Source organism: Poeciliopsis prolifica, unplaced genomic scaffold (genome assembly GCF_027474105.1).
Source record: "Poeciliopsis prolifica strain line A6 unplaced genomic scaffold, Auburn_PproV2 SCAFFOLD078, whole genome shotgun sequence".
NCBI classification, from domain to species: Eukaryota; Metazoa; Chordata; class Actinopteri; order Cyprinodontiformes; family Poeciliidae; genus Poeciliopsis; species Poeciliopsis prolifica.
This window is the reverse complement of record NW_026562453.1, coordinates 1,488,318-1,506,916: the sequence shown is the minus strand read 5'-3', so window position 1 is coordinate 1,506,916 and position 18,599 is coordinate 1,488,318.

Sequence of the window (18,599 nt, the reverse complement as noted above, 5' to 3'; positions counted from 1 at the left end):
ACCATCCAACCGTAATCCCACCAACCAACTAGCCATCCGTTTGTCTGTCCGTCTTTTAATAAATTTCATTCTCTTGTCCATCGATCATCTTTCTCTGCATCACATTCTGATTATTTTTTAGATATTTCTCCTGTGATAGTTGGAACAAAGTTTTCCATATAAAATGAAAAAAGCAAAGTGATTACTGGTGTTAAAAACAAACATTTTTTCCTTTAACTAGACCATCTGATGGACAGATTTCTCTCTGAGCTTTTCTTCTTCAGAAAAGCTGGAAAAAGAAACCAGTTTTCAAATGGTTGCTTTATCTGAGCCTCTGAGTTTTAAATGTTGGTCACTTGTTGTTTCTTGCAATTTCTAATCAAATGTCACTTCCTGGTATCGTACATCCCTTCAGCATGCATGCAAATAACCCACCACGACTGCACCCTGAAGCCCCTGGGAGGCAATTATTGTTATATTAAAGTCACTGTACTGGGAGTTGCCCGTGTAATGAATATTTAAGTAGCTTTTCATTGTCACAAACCTCTGCACCGCTGCCATGACAGCCCTCTAATAAGCCAGCCCTGATCATCACATCTAATTATCACCATTGATATGTTTCCTGTTTCTCTGCTGAGGATTTGCAGTTAAACACCATCCTGTCTCTCTGTAAGATGAATGTGTGGGGCTCCAAACAGGCTGTGAAATTAAGGCTCACTTAGTTAAACACATGGTGTCACAGCTGCAGGCAAAATAAGATGGACTAGATGGTGTTTAAATTCTAATTGGGAGGCAATTTAAGTCAAAAGTTTTTGTGGAGGAGTAAATATAAACAAGCGACCAAAAGATGTGGGTGAGGAAGATTGAGACCAACAGAGTGATTTAGATTATTTTGTTTTTACAAATGAAGTAAAACAAAAATGATCAGATTTAGATGCTTTAGTATCTCAACTTGTTTCTTAGTACAGAAAACATTTAGTAGGTCATAAAACTATTTTTATATTCAATCGTATGGCAACAACACTAATGTTAACAAAACTTGTTCAATTCTCGATTATTTTTTATCTGGCAAGCTGAAAACATAAGACATCATGTTTTAACAGCTACTGTTAAAACATTTAGAGGAAAAAACGCTACTTGTCTCAACAGCATCAAGAGTTGATATAGAAGTCCACAAAACACCGCTTTTATTTTGATAGGCCACTTCCGCTTATCAGCAATCCCATTTGGATCGTAGCTAAATATTTAGCTTCTACCTAAATATTTATTTAGCAAGCAAAATATATGGCTAGCAACCTACATTTAGCTAGTTGCTAACTAGATATATAGCTTACTAGCTACGTATTACCAAGGTAACTATTTAGTTTTAAAAATATTTCATTTGGAAACCAAATATATAATTAGTAGCTAAATATTTAGATTATAAACCAGGTATTTAGTTTACAAATAAAATATTTAACTTCCTAACTAAATATTTAATTTTCAAGCTAAATATTATGTTTGTCAAGTAAATAATCAGCTTGTGAATTAAATATTTATTTGGAAACTGTGACATTTATAAATGTATGAATAACATGGTGAAATATATTTTAGATAGCAACCTAAATTTAAATTTAGTTGGCAGGCTAGCCTGTTGCTAACTAAATATGTAGCCAGTAAGTAACATATTTAGATATTAAATATCTAGCTAGTAAGCTAAATATATAGCTTACTAGCTAGATATTTAGTAAGCTAAATATTTAGCTTACTAGCTAGATATTTAGCTTACTAGCTAGATATTTAGCTAGCAGGAGGCTAGATAGCTAAATATGTAGCTTGCTATCAATATTTAACTTGCTATTGGCAGCAAGCTACTACTAAAATGGAGTAGCAGGCTGCCATGTTTTAGCAATACGTAGCAATTTAGCTACGTATTTAGTTAGCAAGCTAAGTATTTAGTTTGAAAAATAAACATTCATTTTGGGAAACAAATATGTAATTTGGAGCTAAATATTTAGTTTGCAAACTAAATATTTAGCTTATAAACTAAATAGTAAATATTTAGCAAACTAAATTTTTAGTTAGCAGACTAAACCGTTAGCTTAATATTTTGTTACAAACAAAATATTTAGCTTGTGAATTAGGTATTTTATTATAAACTGTGATGTTTATAAATTTAGATATAACATGATGAAACTATGACTTTAAAAAATTAATTCCCAAATTATTTCTTTAATTTTTTTTATTGTGTAACTTCTCTGCCAGCTACTAAATAACGGTGTTCCTTAGTTTTTCACTGACAACATTTTCCTTTTTGTGGTGCCTGTATTAAATGTGCTGCGAACACATTAGAAATGTTGAATTTATTCATTCTCACAATAAAAAGTGAAATGTTTTTCATTTTCCAAGTAGCAACAACATGCAGAGAACTGCTGACATTCGTTCTCCCAGTTACGTTACTTTTGTTTACGTCAGCCCAGAGCAAAGCAGCGACCCCGTTTCTCCGTGGTTCGGCAAGCAGGACATTGTGCAGGCATGTGAAAAACATTTCATTTGGCTATCGTTTTATAACTCTGAGCCAAGCATTTTAAAGGAGCGGGTCATGCATTCTGATCAGGCAACTTGGGATATGTGAAATAAAAGAAAGTAATAAAAACAGGCTGGAAGGAGAAACGTTCCTTTGCAGTGAAATGTGAGCCGTTGGAGTGGAAATTTAAACGTGACTGGTTAAATCAGAATACTTTCACATTTATTTATTTATGAATGCAGAAAAGGTTTGAAGAATAAAAACCTCTGTTGGCTCTTAAAATGTGATTTTTAAGACAGAAACTCGGCATGATACATGGTGCTCACAGTTAACGAATGAGCAGCTTTACAGTGGAAACAGGAGTCTGTGTGTGTGTGTGTGTGTGTGTGTGTGTGTGTGTGTGTGTGTGTGTGTGTGTGTGTGTGTGTGTGTGTTTGCGTGTGTGTGCGTGTGTGTGTGTGTGTGTGTGTGTGATTATTTCACTTTGTAAAATCTGACCAATGTATTTTTGGTCTACTTCTATTAGTTCACCTGATATAAAACAAAACTAACAAGTAACTTGACAGTTATGAGCTTGTTTTAAGTATTAAATCCTTAATATTAAGTATAATAATAAGTTCTATTGGCTCATTATTTCACTTATAAGAAGGCAAAACGTGCTTTAAGTGTTTTAACCGAAGAACAGGAACTTCTTTCTCAGTTACTTAAAACAAGCTCCTATATCTTACTAACAGGTTACTTGGATGCTAATTTTGTTTTACTTTAAATGAACTAATAGAACTAGACCCAAAATACTTCCAAGTTCATTTTACTCTCTTAAAGATGAATTTCTACATTCCCAAACAGATTAAAAAGTCTTGCAATAAGTTTCTTTTTCTTCCAGGTCCGTCTTTAAATCATCCGTGTGATGATTCTGGCCCTCGGAAACAGCAAACATTTGAACTGATCTCCCAGTGAGAGCTTAGCGTAAAAGCCTCATGAATTACATTTGGACCACATTCATGGCTGTCACAAGCGGCGGTTGCTCCGTTCTCCAAATGACAAAAACAAATATTGTGCCAGCTCCTCTAAATGGCTGCCTGCCACATCGGCTCCACTCTGCAGGGATTAACAGAGCAGACGATGTAAACTTTGGAAGTGGATGAAGCTGAAACATACAGATTTACAGATAAATTTCCCATATTTTATTGCAGCTAATATATTTTGAATCCCTTTTTAATTGAGAGCAGAATGTAAATTTGTTCTGCGTTTGTTGTGAAAACATTTGATCCTGATTCTGGCTGTGATGAGACTCGTTCTTCTTCACTGTCACTGCAGAGTCTTTGAGAATTAGCCGAAGGAGCTCAGCTGTCAGTCCGAATTAAAACTTTCTCACTGCCCGGTCTGTGCTGCATCCGTCGTTGACGAGTGAAAGATGCAGCCAAGGTTAATCCTACGGAGGCCCTGAGGGTCAAACCACTTCAGCAAATTCAAAGCACAATTACAAATTCCAAAAAGCTCTGAAACATGAACAGAAAAAGCCTGAAATGGATTCAGGTGACGCTGATTTTCCTAATCCAACCTCACATTTTATACACTGAGTTTGGGAGGGGAAAAAACCCAACACCGTGTGACCAAATGTTAAACGAGTAATTAATGTAGCATTAATTACTCGTTTAGTTCTTAGTTTTTCAGTTTAGCTTTGATTTAGTTCATTGTGATTGTTTTTGTTTGAGTGTATTTTCCCCTTTTCATTTGCTATTACTTGTTTAAGATTGTTTAGTTTTCATTAGCTATAATAGGAGTAGTTTTAGTTTTTTTCATTCTTTGGTTCTTTTTTTAGGTGCAAAATTCAAAAAGTGAAAGTATTTTGATTGGGTAAAGAAATAATTCAATTATTGTTAAAAAAAAACAACTGACTGTGTTTCCTCCTGAATTTGTGAACTGACATAAACTGATGTAAACTGCTTGTGTGGAACATAAAATAAATTTCACATCAGTTCAAAAGGCTTTTAAATAGACTTAAAAACACAAAAACAAAAGATATTATGTGTAATTTGAGCATGTTTTAGTTAATATTGTAAATATTAATATTATAAATACATGATACAAGAGTTTTAGTTACTATAACTGCAGAAAATCTTCTTGAAACGGGTTAAACTCCTTTAATTTAGCTCAGGGTCGGAGTTCGCGCCAAGGACGTCCAGAATTAAAACACTAATCACCGACAGGCGGATTGGAGTCCCACTTCCACACATGCAAAAAGGCAACTTCATTATAGGATGTTGGCTGAAGTTGAGCAATAATCTTTCAAACGGATTCAGATGAGAGGCCTCCGGATTTACATCCAACCTTTGTGGTGTGTCTCCGTTGGGTTTTGAATAATTCATTATGCTAAACCGTGTCTTGTTCTCCCAGTAATTGGATGAGATTCAGTTGATTGTGTGTGTGTGTGTGTGTGTGTGTGTGTGTGTGTGTGTGTGTGTGTGTGTGTGTGTGTGTGTGTGTGTGTGTGCGCGAGTGTGTGAACGTTGGAGGGGCGCCGTGGCGAGCGATATCACCGAGTTGTTCCTCTCAGCCGGGAGGTCGACCTCCTGGGCGGGGCGGGTCCAAAACGGTTTCGCTGTCAGACGCAGATCATTTGCCTGATTGAGAAGAAAAATCCTGGATATTCTGGTGAAATAAATAGAAGTGCACAAATTTATACCAACTATTTTCTCGTGAAAACATCTTAGTCCACTTGAAATAAGACAAATTAAAGATACAGAGGCTCGTTTTCAGTAAGTACTGATTCCATTACCAGATAAATTAATTTATGACATGGGAAAAATGTCTCGTTATAAATTAAATAATCTTTTAAGATATATGCACTAGAAATGACACCAAAAATACGTAAGATTTTGTGGTTTTGCAGTGCAGAACCACATCTCCCTGAACAACTGCAGCATATCTACAAACATAACATCACAGATGGATAAAGTACATAAAAAATGACACTCAAGTAATCATCAGATGGACCAAATTATAAAGTTATTTTGATATTTTAAGGGTAGCCCACTAGTTTTTATAATAATAATAAAAATAACTATAATAAAATATGTTTTAGTCGACTTGTTCTCTCTCATGCAGATGGGATCAGAATTGGCCTTGGAATAGAAACTGACATCAAGTCACATATTAAAATGTAGTAAAGATGTTAAAGAAACTTGTTTTTTCTTTAGAAGTAGAAGTTGCTTTTCTTTAAGTTGCCTTCCTGCTTCTGTTAGATTGCAGCGGCGATGTTTATATCACCTCTCTGAATGTTGCATGTTCTCTGCTCGATGCACAGCATAAATACTTCCCTCTCCACTGTAACTTATATCTGCAGAACATTTACATTTTCTGTTGTTATTGGTCCTTTAAATGTTCTGTGTTGTGCCTCTGGTAAGGAGAGATAAAATGCTCTGAACTCTGCAGGTTCACATTTATGGTTCAAGGCTTCATGATGGGGGAAGAACTAGAAGCTAAGCATTGAGAAAATATGCAAAAAACATGAAGAATTAAATATTTTACCTTTTCTTTGTATTCAGCTGAATGTTTAAATGTGATATGACACACGTAATACTCATTGTATTTCTGCACAGTTCTGCTTGCCAGACTTTGCTTGTTTGATCACAAATGTTCAGGTTGTTGACACAATATCTGTAAATATTACCTTCATCTTTCCCAGAAATGCATCCGTGTTCCCCAACGCCAGAATAGATATTCTGCTCGTTTTTTCTTCCCCCGCTCGATAAAAGGATCTATTTAAAGCTGCTGTGCTTCCACATTCGCCTCACTGCGCTGAGATGTTTCTCGTCTCTCTTCATGCTGCCCTTTTCCTCTCCACTATGTTTCTTCGTTTTGGCTTTCTGTGTGACTGAATTCTCAGGAGTTTTTGAAGACAATCTTTATTTTAATATCCTATTTTCACATGGATATTAAAATAATTCCTCACACAGTCGTCTAGTGCAAAATCAATGCATTTTGGCTGCATTGATTTTGTGCAGCCCCCGACTGCAAATTGAACATTTGTGCCAAAATGTAAGAACTTTTTCATTAAAACCAGGGTAAAAATTGTTTTCAGGATATCAGAAATTTTCTACATAAACTTGAACATTTTTTAATTTCAAATGTAGAAATTTTTGAGATTAGGCAAAAATTGACTCATTTTTTTCTATCTACAAATGCCGTGAAAATCCCCTTCATGTTTTAGATTTACAATAAATATTTGGTTTCTGTATTTGCTTATTGTTTGTTTTTTATTTATTTTGAGTCTACAGTTTTGGTCAACACAACCAAAAGTTTGTCCCTGACTGACCTGGTGGGATCCGTCACTGTCAGTAATCTGTTTCTGCTCGTCCCTCTCATCGTATTTAGCGTCCTGCCAGTCGGACTCTGATCCGCTCTGCTGCATCTCTGACTAACTTCTTCACTCTATACGGACATCTACATCTCTGCAAATGAAGCTGCATCATCATCATCTCACTTCGAAATGTGCAAAGCAAGCAACCCAAAGTGTCATCTTCAATGTCCTTCACCGTCATTTTGAGAAATAAGTCCTCTGCAACCGGTGCATTCATGAAATGAACTGGAATGAGGCTCCCAGCTCGCTCACATTACAGTGATAAGAATCCCATTAGGATCAGATTTATAAAAATCCACTGCAAAAGTCAAAAGTATTAAGAAGTAGGATGAAGTGTGCCGGTTTAGACTGACTGGCAGCGATTATACCACCCATTATTTATGCTCATCTGAAAAACACTCAAGCCTGAATATCAGAAAATCAAATTATGTTTAAAATATTTCTTCAGCCAAGCTTCATTTTGCAGAAGGTGAAGCAATGACAAGAAGTTATGAGCAGAGAAAGAACAAATTAAGATGAATCAGGAGGAGATATGACAAAGAAAGTAATTTTCTTTAAACCGCTGTACTTTGTACTTGTAATTACTTCAATTTGCTTCTAATCACTGAGGGACTCATTAAATAGCTGGTTTAGTGCTTTAATAACATCTTTGTTAAGGTGAAGGCACATCTATCTATCTATCTATCTATCTATCTATCTATCTATCTATCTATCTGTCTGTCTGTCTATCTATCTATCTATCTATCTATCTATCTATCTATCTATCTATCTATCTATCTATCTATCTATCTATCTATCTATCTATCTATCTATCTATCTATTTAAGAGTTAAGACTAAATGGTGTATTAGGGCCATTGTAGATAAAAGTGAGTACATTTCCACCAATTCTCATTGATTTTTGAGACTAATTTCAGAAATTTTCTAGAAAAACAAGGAAATTTCTGAAATTTGAAAGTCAAAAATTGCTGGGAATGTTGCTAATATTTAAGACTAGATGGCATATTGGTGCCATTGTACATGAAAAGGAATTGAATGTATTTCTGCCAAGAGCTCGTATCCTAAAATGGAAGTCCTCCAAACCACCAGGGGGAGTCTAAGAACAGCTCTTATGGTACCAGACTCTCAGTAAAGATGGGATATCCAGAGAAAAGTTGGAGGAAAGAAGAAAAGTTGCCCAATGGTTAATGTCTTTCACATTTACATCTGTAATATTATGCACTCCAGACTCCCCCTGGTGGTCTGGAGGACTTTTGCGAGTTTGCAGCTTTTCACACTTGAATTTGTTTCTGCTCTTTGTGGCCGCAGCATGTTTTTTTTTTGTGTGTGTGTATTGGAGTTTGTATCATTCATGTGGTTGCAGCTCGTTTGCACCTGTTGGCCTAATATTTGCTGTTACTCCTTCAGTTGGGATGAAATTAAAACATCCTGAGTTTCAAAACCAAAATGTTGCTCCAGCTTTATGCCTTTTTATTCTCACTAATTTCTAAGTCTTGCAGTGATGCTGTTACATTTTCTTTTAGTTGCTGCATGTTTTAATGTTTTTACACATTTTATTTCTTTAGCAATGTGAGCCTTGATGTTTGAGTGTTTGATCTATTTTATGTCCTTGCCTTTTTTATGTTTTTTTTTAAATGTAATTCATGGACACATTTCACCAGATAATCCTTATTTTCTGCAACACGAATCAACCTGCAGGTCTTAATAAACGCATCTTTACCTTGACATTTATGCTCTTTAGCATGAAAAATAATGAATAAATTCTGAAGTTTCTGAGAAACGCTGCAATATAAATGTTTTAGCATCTGTTAAAAATGTTTCAGCACATATTCCTCTGCATTGAGGAGTCATAAGCAGCGGAGGAACAGCACTGCACCAAGACTACAAAATCCAGGATTATACGTCATTACCAGATAATAGACTTTATTTTCAACCAGAGCTGCTGAAAGAAGGAGGCAGAGGATTGGAAATCATAAAGAAAGTGAAGCAGCCGGGTTTTAAAAAGCCAGATAGAGGTCACTCACCCACTACAAATGGGAATATTTCATTACTTTTGTTAACATCTAAACAATCTATTCTTCATTTTAATCTGTTTTGATGTGCAAGGAAAATAAATCACTCAAAGTGGTAAATTTATTAAAGAACAACAAATAGTGTGTTTTTTTGCAGTGTGGTAACTAATCTGAATGGTGAATTTACCTCTAAACAGAAACAGTCATTTGATCTGGCAGTGTCGGCTTCACAGACAGACGATGAAAAGACTTCAGACTTCCAGTTTCACCCGTCCTGCCCCCTGCACACCTGTCGACAGGTGGGGGTGAAACTGGAGCCGTCGGAGGGGTCTGACCGATTCAGAGGCCATTCGATCCTCCCAGTCATTCTCTGTTTGCTCAGGGTGAGAACTGACCTGCAGCTGAACTACAACATCTTTACAATACACTGCAGCAGCAACAACACGCCTTCAACTTGTTTCCATTTTGTCGCGTTGCAGCCATAAACCTCAGTGCATGTTTTATTTGTTTAAATCTGAAAACTGAGGCATGAATATTTATTTGTAGATCCATCAACTGCTACAATCATAGTTTTGTGTACTTTTAATATATAACCTCCTGTATGTTGATCTATGAGATAAAAAGAACTGAAGATCAGGGAAGTAAAATGAATTTGTTTCTAAAGTTTAATTCTACAGATATTCTATCTAGTTTGATTTTTCTTTGCATCACATTGTATTTATTACACAACATGCTTTATGTCCTCCATAATAAACAGGATAATTTCACACCAGATAGTCTGGTAGACTCGGTTTAAATTGGGATCAAAATTGTAACATTTGTTATATTTTCAGCTGTTCTCCTTCTCTCTCACGCTGCACTCCATCAAATGAACCAAAGCCTTTGAAAAACCTATTTCCTTCCTCACCTGTGGGGGCGCTGCACTAAGAACCACCAAAGGAAACAACGGGCTCTTTGCACCTCAGCTTCCGCGTTCGGAGAAAAACTGCTCAATTGTTTCCGACCTATTGAAAATGGTACTTTACACCGGGTATTTGCAGGGCTTTTCCAAGGTAACAATTAATAATGTACATCGATCCGAAGCCCAACAGATACGAAGGTGAGTTTTCCTTCCTTAAATTTTGTAGCTAACATTAGTTTTGTAATTTGTTGTTTTATTTGTTTTGGATATTCAAAATGTCTTGAAGCTCTATTATTAAATGTTCATTATTATCATGCCAGTACCATTACAGCACTTAAAAAAGGCATCAAAGCAACCATGTTATCATTTATCACAATAACTTCTGACATCTTTGAGTTTAAACCAATTTGAGTGATCAGTGGTGAACAACATTAATCGCTTCCTTCAGCTTCCACATCCTTTCCCCCATGCGGGTCCGGTGGGAACTCAGAGAGATAAATCTGCAGGGTTAAACAGACAAAGGATCCAATTTATCTCTGGTTTTTAACATAATGACAAGCTCCCTTTGTGTCTGGACACGCACAAAACAGCAAGAAAGACTTTCTCCTCGTTAATTTCCTCTCTGGACAGATTAGTGGGCGTGCCAGTGAGCATGGCATTCAGCCTTGCAGCCTTCCTGGGAAGTCAGAGCCTGATAAGCAGCCTCCGATTGCTGTGCAAATGTGGATGGATCGCATAGAGCTGTAATCACTTGCAGGAAGCAAGGTGGCTCAGTTATTAGTCAAGCATTCATACGGCAATGTTTTATCCAATGTTTTATCCACTTTAGAGATCCCAGGGGAAGAAGATGCTGCATTTCTTTCTCCAAAAACATTTTCATGGTAGCTAGTAGTAGTAAGTATATAGGCGACAGCTGATAGTTCAGTACATTTATTTCAATTGGGGGCCAAATGTGCAACTTTTGTTACATTTTCAGCTGCTGCGATTTGCTTTCACACTGCACTGTATCAAGTGAACAAAACCTGTTCCCCTCCTCGCCTCTGGGGGCGCTGAATCAAAAACCACTGAAGAAAAATACAGTAAATCAAAACAGCAAATTTCAGTCCGCCAACAAACTTTGGTCTCGGTTGAAATGAACTCTGGTGAAGCATATGTGAACGGCAAGCGGACTGGAAAGCTCCAAAAGCAGGAAGTGGACTATAAGTGCAGGGTATTCTGGGTAAATGCAACCAAAACAAACAAGAGAGTCCAGTGTTAGCGGGAGAAACAGGTTGTGGTCTTCAACCAAAAACGAGAGAAATCCTACAACAGCTAAAATCTCATGCTACTCCATTTTTGTTTACATTGCATAAAGAAGGAAGTTACACTCATATCTTCTTTGGAGGTCTTTGTGACATTTTCTTCGGTGGTTCTTGTTGTAGCGCCACCACAGGCCACGAGGGGAACAGGTTTTTCATTTAGTTATGCCTGTTCGACACAGCGCTGTGTGAAAGTGCAAAAAATGCAGGAAATGTTGCAATTTTGGTCTCCAGTTGAATCGAGTCTACTGGACTATCAGGTATGAAAACGACTTAAAACAGATTACAACAATTATACTGACTCATATTTTTCAACTTTGTACATAATTTCTATAACTGCAGTAAATTACAACATCATGTTTGTCCTTTAGCTTATTTTTCATCATGTTAGGTCCAGTTTTAAACTATCTAAATGTCTTTGAAAGTTTTTTAGAAGACTGAAAGCCTATAAGGTTGTAAAAATAGATATTTCTTTATTTGAATTGACTTTTAATTAAGTTGCTCTAACTTAATTAGAGCAACTTACTCTGAAGTTGCTCTAACTTAATTAGAGCAACTTAATTAAGTCAGAGCATGGATAATAATGGTGCAGCAGTAAAGGTGTTTTAATCTAAAACGTGTTTTGTTGAAGATATTTTAATTGTTCCTCTCAGAACCTGGACAGATTGCTGACATAGCAATATTTAGACGAGTGTTTTCAAGTGACAACAGAAAAAATCATTCCTGGTTGGGTTTCATGATCTGTTTTAGATTCTGCACAAGCAAAAGTCCATTTATTGAAGTTTTTATTTTGATGGAAACCCATGCAGGCTAAAAATACAGAAAATTAGAAAAGTAAGATTGGATGTATGTGTAAATAGACAGCGCTGTGTCATTGGATATTTTTTAAACAACTACAAAAACCTGAGTTGCTTCTTTGAAAAAGTATTTTTACAATGTTTTAGTTCTTATATTTAACACTTTAACAAAAACACTCCTGCAGTTTTTGTTAGTTTTTTATTGAAAAAACTAATTTTTATTACCAATATAAATTTTGTAGCATTTTAGTTGTTCAAATACCAAAATTTACACTTATCTTTATATTTTGGTTTGTCTAATTATGTAATTTTAAATATTAAATGATTGATCAGTTACTCAGTGCTTTTTTACCTGAGTAGTTTCTTGGATGGCTTTGTTTTGCCTTTATTTGAGTAAAAACATGGTGATTGCTACTTTAGTTTCTGCCCAGCTGAACTTTTGCAGGTGTTACCTAACAGCAGAACCAGGATGTAGGCAGAGCAGCTGCAGACTTGGCTTCAGAGTAAAACCTTCCCACTCAAAAGTCTTCTGAGTCGAGGAATGTTTTCAAGTGGAAAATCTTACACCTCTTCCAGCTCACCTTTGGGAGCGAGTTACTCAGAAAACAGAAACCATTTGAGATGCTTTATTTGGTTCTGTCACGTTGACTGGCGCCGTAATGCAATGTGAGCATCAGCAACTTTTGAGGGAATTTTCTGGGGATCTAGAATTGTAGATCAGCCAAAGAAACTGTCATTAAAGCTGACGTATGTAACTTTTGTGAACACTAAAACTTTATTTTAATGTTTCACATTAAATTTAAAAAAAATTCAAGAGGTATGAAAACTTTTCCAAGCTGAGTCGGAAGCTGAACATTTTTGGACTTTCTGTAGATATATTTTTATTCAGAAAAACAGCTAAGAACCTGGACAAGAAGGTGAGTTTAAATTCAGATACGACAGCGATGATGTCTGACTGTCGGCTTTCAGCCTCGTTAGCTGCAGATGGACGACCTGCACGTCGCCCTGCAGTGTCACCTCCGCTCCATCACCCTCTGAGCTTGGATAGATGGCTATTGATTGTGTCCAAAACCAATCAATCGCTCTGGGCGTCCCTCAGCAGAATCACCAACCTTCTGAAGCCACAGAAAATGTCTGTCAGTGATTTGCAGTCAGCAGAAAGGAAATGCAGACCTTCAGGTGTGGCAACCAAAAACAATTACAGCGGCTTCTTCGGTCCGTCTACCGCTTATATCCGCTCCGTTTGTTACGATAGAACCGGTTGTCCTTCTGGATGAAAATGAATCCTTTCCAAAAGAATTCACACCCGACCTCAGTGTTGTTCACAGAATGTCTATTAGAGAAAAATTTTTATAAAACTAACAAAACAACAAAAACTGGAAGTGAGGAAGGGTTTTCTGGTCATTAATGGGGAAAACCTATTGCTAACTGGAACTGTATTGTGCGTTTGCAACACTAAACTAAAACTATAGATTTAACTTCCTAGGTTTTCCACTTTATGAATCTGTTTAATAGCCTTTTCAACTGAGGAGAATCTGACTCTTTCCTCCAACACAAGCAGTTTCCATTCTGGTTCTCAGGGATTACGCACTTTATGTTGTGTTAGCTAATCAATTCTGAAAAAACAACTCCAAAACATTTTGCATGTTTTTTGCATTTCCATTTGGATTTCTTCAGCTTCAACGAACAATCCATGCATTTTAAAAAACACCCAGCTGATTTTATTTTATTTTTATGCAATAAATTAATGTTTTCTGTAAAATCATCTGTTTCAAAAACCTACAGAATGTCACCAATCAGAAGGCTCTGCCCGTTACCTAGCAACCTCTGCTGAGCTCAGCCCGTTACCTAGCAACCCAAACTGAACTCCAGCATGTTTGGTCTGCTGGTTGTATCTCTGTTTGCACTGTACAATGGCTGCTGGAAAAGACAAACGTTTTGTTGTTGACTCGCCATCCAAAAGCCACTTGCTGCATTCTTGTTGGTTGTGCAGGAGGCTCCACTTCTGCTTTTTAAAGGTGTATAGTTGTATAACTGCATCGGTTTGCAGTCATTTTCACATGCGAGTGTAAACGAAGAGTTGAGGGCGTGGCCAGCGGCAGCTTATGTGGATTTAAAGTGACCAAATGCCTTAAGACAGATAAAACATGCAAAAAACGTTACGAATCCTGTCTTGCTCAAGGAAGCATAACAGGTCACCTTTAAGTTTTGCAGCTGTGATGATGGTATGAGCAGAGGGTCAATGATTTACCAGGTGTGATTAAGTCAAGTGGCGTTGCAGAAGCATTTCAGCATGGATGACATTTGACCCCTATTCTTCATCTGTATTTCAACCAAAGTAAGAGGGAGGCTTAATCAAATAAAAATCCAAGCACAATGTCAGAAAATGGAAAGCTGAACTTGTTTCAGTGCCAAAGCAGCAGAAAGCCAGGTTGGAGACAATCAGCTCATCTTTAATGCATTAAACCTCGACTTCCTGGATGCAGCGCTGAGTCAGAGTCTCATTTGAAGCTCATAACCTCGTTAGGAACTTGTTAGGTGATGGAGGATCAAAGCTTGAGTCGGGAGCGTCTGTGTGGAGAACAAGGTGCGAAAGCAGCAACTTTGGATGATCTTTTGATGTTTTCTCATTTTCTCTGGGGAACATGAGCTGCTCGGCATTATTCCTGGAGTTTCATCATCAGAAACACCAGACAGAGCAGCATAAAGCAAGACTTCTTCCATTAAAGCAGGCAGAAAAATGTGTTTTAACCTGCAAACACAGGTAATATTTAAGCACACAAGTGTTAGCTGAAAAGTTTTTTCAGCCCAAAAGACTAAAAATTCACATGGATCCAGCATTTAGAAACATTAGTTAACTATTTAATTAGCAATTTGACATAAATTTGCTTGATGGAAACACGACAATTTTGAAAAGAAAAAATAAGCTTTGCTGCTAAGATGAGGTGTCTGTTATTATTTTATCAAAATTGGTTTATTTTCAATGGAATCACAGGATCAACCAGGTGTTGCTACTGGCAGAAACTGCAAAGAAGACGACAACAGGAAGGACTTGAAGAAGGACGACATCTCTTGTTTTTAATGACCAACTCATGTGAACAGTGTTATGATTTTAATTGTGTTTATTCTTTAATGAAAACACCACAATTGCCAAGCTGTTTTTGTTTTACATATACTGACAAAGTTTTGCGCAAATTTGTCATGGAAACGCTGCTGCTTTCACATTTTGGGGGAATTGCCCCCAAATACACAAAGACAAAGGGAAAATACAACTACTCTGTGGTTCTTGTATGGACTTGAACTACCAAAAAGTTAAATAACTGGAAGCGCAATTAGTAGCAGCCAATAATGGTCAGAAATATGACTTTTAACAGAAAACCTTAGAACGTTCTTTCACGTTACATTGTGAAAGCTTTGACACAAAAACAGATAAGACAGAGACTGTATGTTATGTCAAACTCCTGCTGCTACTTTAAGAAAACAATTTTCAAACAACTCTTTATTGTTTCTTCACTTTGCCATCTGTCACCGGTGAGAAAAAACTCATCAAACTCTCACACTTTGGTTTGTCAGGGAGAAGGTGAACTCTGCAGATGGTAATGGTTGAGATCCCACCTGCCAGTCACAACCTGCAGAGAAGAAAGGTACTGTTAGGGTTAACACCTGTTAAACATACATTAACAAAGACAGAAAAGACAAAAGAGTTAGATTCTTTTTCACTCGCGAGGAGAACGGACAGAGATGTGCTTCAGTTACAATCTCCTACCGCTCTGAAGCACATTTTGTCTGCTCCTCTATTTTATTGTTTCTAGGATCCCTAATCACAAGGACGCTGTAGCTCTAAAGGGAGGGGGCAAACAGCTACAGCGTCAAATGTTATTCACTAACTAACACACAATCATTCTGTACTAGATAATGTCCTTCCAGGCACAAAGATTAATAAAATATGTAGTGATCTTAGCAATGATGGTTTTATTGGAGGCCAGCAACTCAACCGAAGCAGAGCTCTTCACCAAGAGGTAAACCTGCAGGAAGATTTTGTTTCTGCTCTCTGTCAGTGAGGCCTTCTGAGAAAAGAATCAGAGTAAATCAACAATACAAGAAACATTCTTAATTCTATAATGAGATTAACTTTAAGGAAAGCATCAATTAAAGATACATTATAAAGATCAATGAGAATAACAAATAATTGATTAATAATATCACAATTTCTCCAACATTTCCCCCCTGTTTATCAAATATTTGTTCTAATTCTCATATCCTTCCTAAACAGCCACTTCAAACAATTTTCAACTAGGAGTTCATTTTTAAGAAAGCAAACACGTTTACACTCAAAGTTTATACTCAGTCCAAAACTTAGAATCAGGAAACACATCAAAAGAGTCCTTCCTCATCAGAGCTTTCTCTGTCAGACTCAGGATCTTTTACTAGTAAAGGATACATCGGCATCATCTGGTTCCCCATGGGCTAAATTGCTGTAGTGATGAGACTATTAAACAAAGAACGCAGGCAAGGAATACAACAGCATCCACACAAGGTTAGAATGGCAGCAAAGACAGCCATCAACACTAAAACAGAAGACACAAGGGTTCGGTTCTTTCCAAAAACATTCATCCAGTCGTCCCACCTGGAAGTATTCACTCCAGAGAACTCCTTCATCTTACCATTAAGAGTACGGAGCCCCTCAATGGCCTTCGTCAGGCTGCCATCAGCCGCTGTGTTGTTGGGTAGAAAAGTGCAGCATCTTTCACCAAAGATTGCACACACCCCCCTCGTTCAGCCAGCACATGTCAAGTGCAATACGGTTCTGGAAAGCCATCAGTGATGTAGCGGCCAGCTGCTCATGCACCGCCTCGAAGCCTGCCTGTGTCCAGTTGCCCAGTTTTTGTACATTGTAATGGATGTAGTTGATTCTGTCAACGTTTTTGTTTAATGTGCACCACCAACAAATTGTGGACTCAAATCCTGCTGCAATTTGGTCGGCCAATTTATACTCATCTGGTACACCACGGGGAACACCAATGGCATCGATGTATGTAGGATCATTGTTCCTCCAGGTCAGGTCTCGCTTCTGCAACTGACGTCACTGCTGAGGCACAACATCAGTTAAAGCATGAATTAAATGATCAGCAGTCATAGGATAAACAAAAACAGGCAATAATAAAGAAATTAATGCAGACATCCCTGTTACCTTCCTAGGTAATCTATTAAAAGTTTTGTCACCACTGCACCACCACCAGACATCTGCACGATAGACAGGGTTAAATTCATTGTTCACAGAGAGAACACTCCAGTCTTAAAACATCTTTTGTCATACATCAAGTTTAATCTCTGTATTTTGCTGACGTCATACTTGCCCAGGAGACTAAAACAATGATAACAGAACTAGGTGGAAAACATACCTGAATACTCATCCTCATTCTGTAAACAGTGTTACAAGAAAACATTTTTATTCGTGACGTGAATTGTTCCCAGATGAAAACACAACAAAAAGATATATTCACTTGTTATTTTCATTAATGTGCAAGTCCGTTCTGCTCCTAAAGACACTACAGGGTTGTGGACAATCTTCACCAGTTTTGAGACGGAAAAACTATTTGGTTTAACCCCCTTTGTAACCTGGACTTTGCCCTGTAGGTCGGTGAGCGTCTTGAGCTTGCTTCCCAATTACTTTTGAAATTAAATTCCTTTTTGCAGTGTGTTAAATGTATCCAAGTTGGCTTTTCCGCTGCATCTGGGTTTTTAGTGAAATGTTCAATCCATTTAGAAAAGCATCAATTATTTCTAAACAATACTTTTGTCCTTCACTTTTATTCAATTCTATGAAGTCCATGTGCATTACTTGAGATGGATATTGCAGAGTAGGAAACTTTCCTCTAAGTGATCTTAGATTGCCCTGAGAGTTATGTTTTGCACATATCAAACAGGTCCTACAGAATTTTTTTAAATAAGAAATAAATCCATAAGTAGTGTAATGTTGATGTATCCTAACATCCCCCTGTTGAGACATGCGAAACGCCATGGCTCAATATTGCAGCCCACTTATACAGATTTTTTTCTTGGTAAAATAGGTTTAGTTTCATATAATTTTCCAATTTTGCTCCATTTTTTTTATCCATAAATCCTTTTCATTTTGAGGACTTAATTGTTGCATGTCTCTTAAAGTTTCTTTCATAAATTTAATTTTTACGTCCACATGTAATACATTTATCTCTCCCTCAGCTGCTTTTTTTATTTTGTCTTCGAAAGCATTCCCTAGGGACACCTTATCTGTCCCTGCAGTGTGCGCCGCACATTTACAGATTGCTAGTTGTTTTGGTAGGTGCACGGCTTGTAATAATTCTTTAATAATTCTGCATGTGTTACTTTTGATGTTAATGGGTGAAAAGAACTATAGGAGCTCTAACTTCTACTGCCATAGAAGCAGCAAACTACAGCTCTCACACAACGTGGTAAGGCACATGCTACACTATCAAGTTTTGAAGAAAAATATGCTATTAGTCTCATTTTATCACCATGCTGTTGGACTAGCACCGAGGTCATGACATGACCTTTACAATCCACCATCTGAACAAAAGGTTTTTTTTTTGATAATCTGGTAATGCTAACGCAGCGCTTGACACGAGGGCCTGTTTTAGTTTGCAAAGTGCTTCTTCTGCTTCATCTGCCCACAACAAAGAAGACATTTTAAAATCTTTTTTATACATTAATTTATTCAGAGCTGCCACAATTTCTGCATAATTAA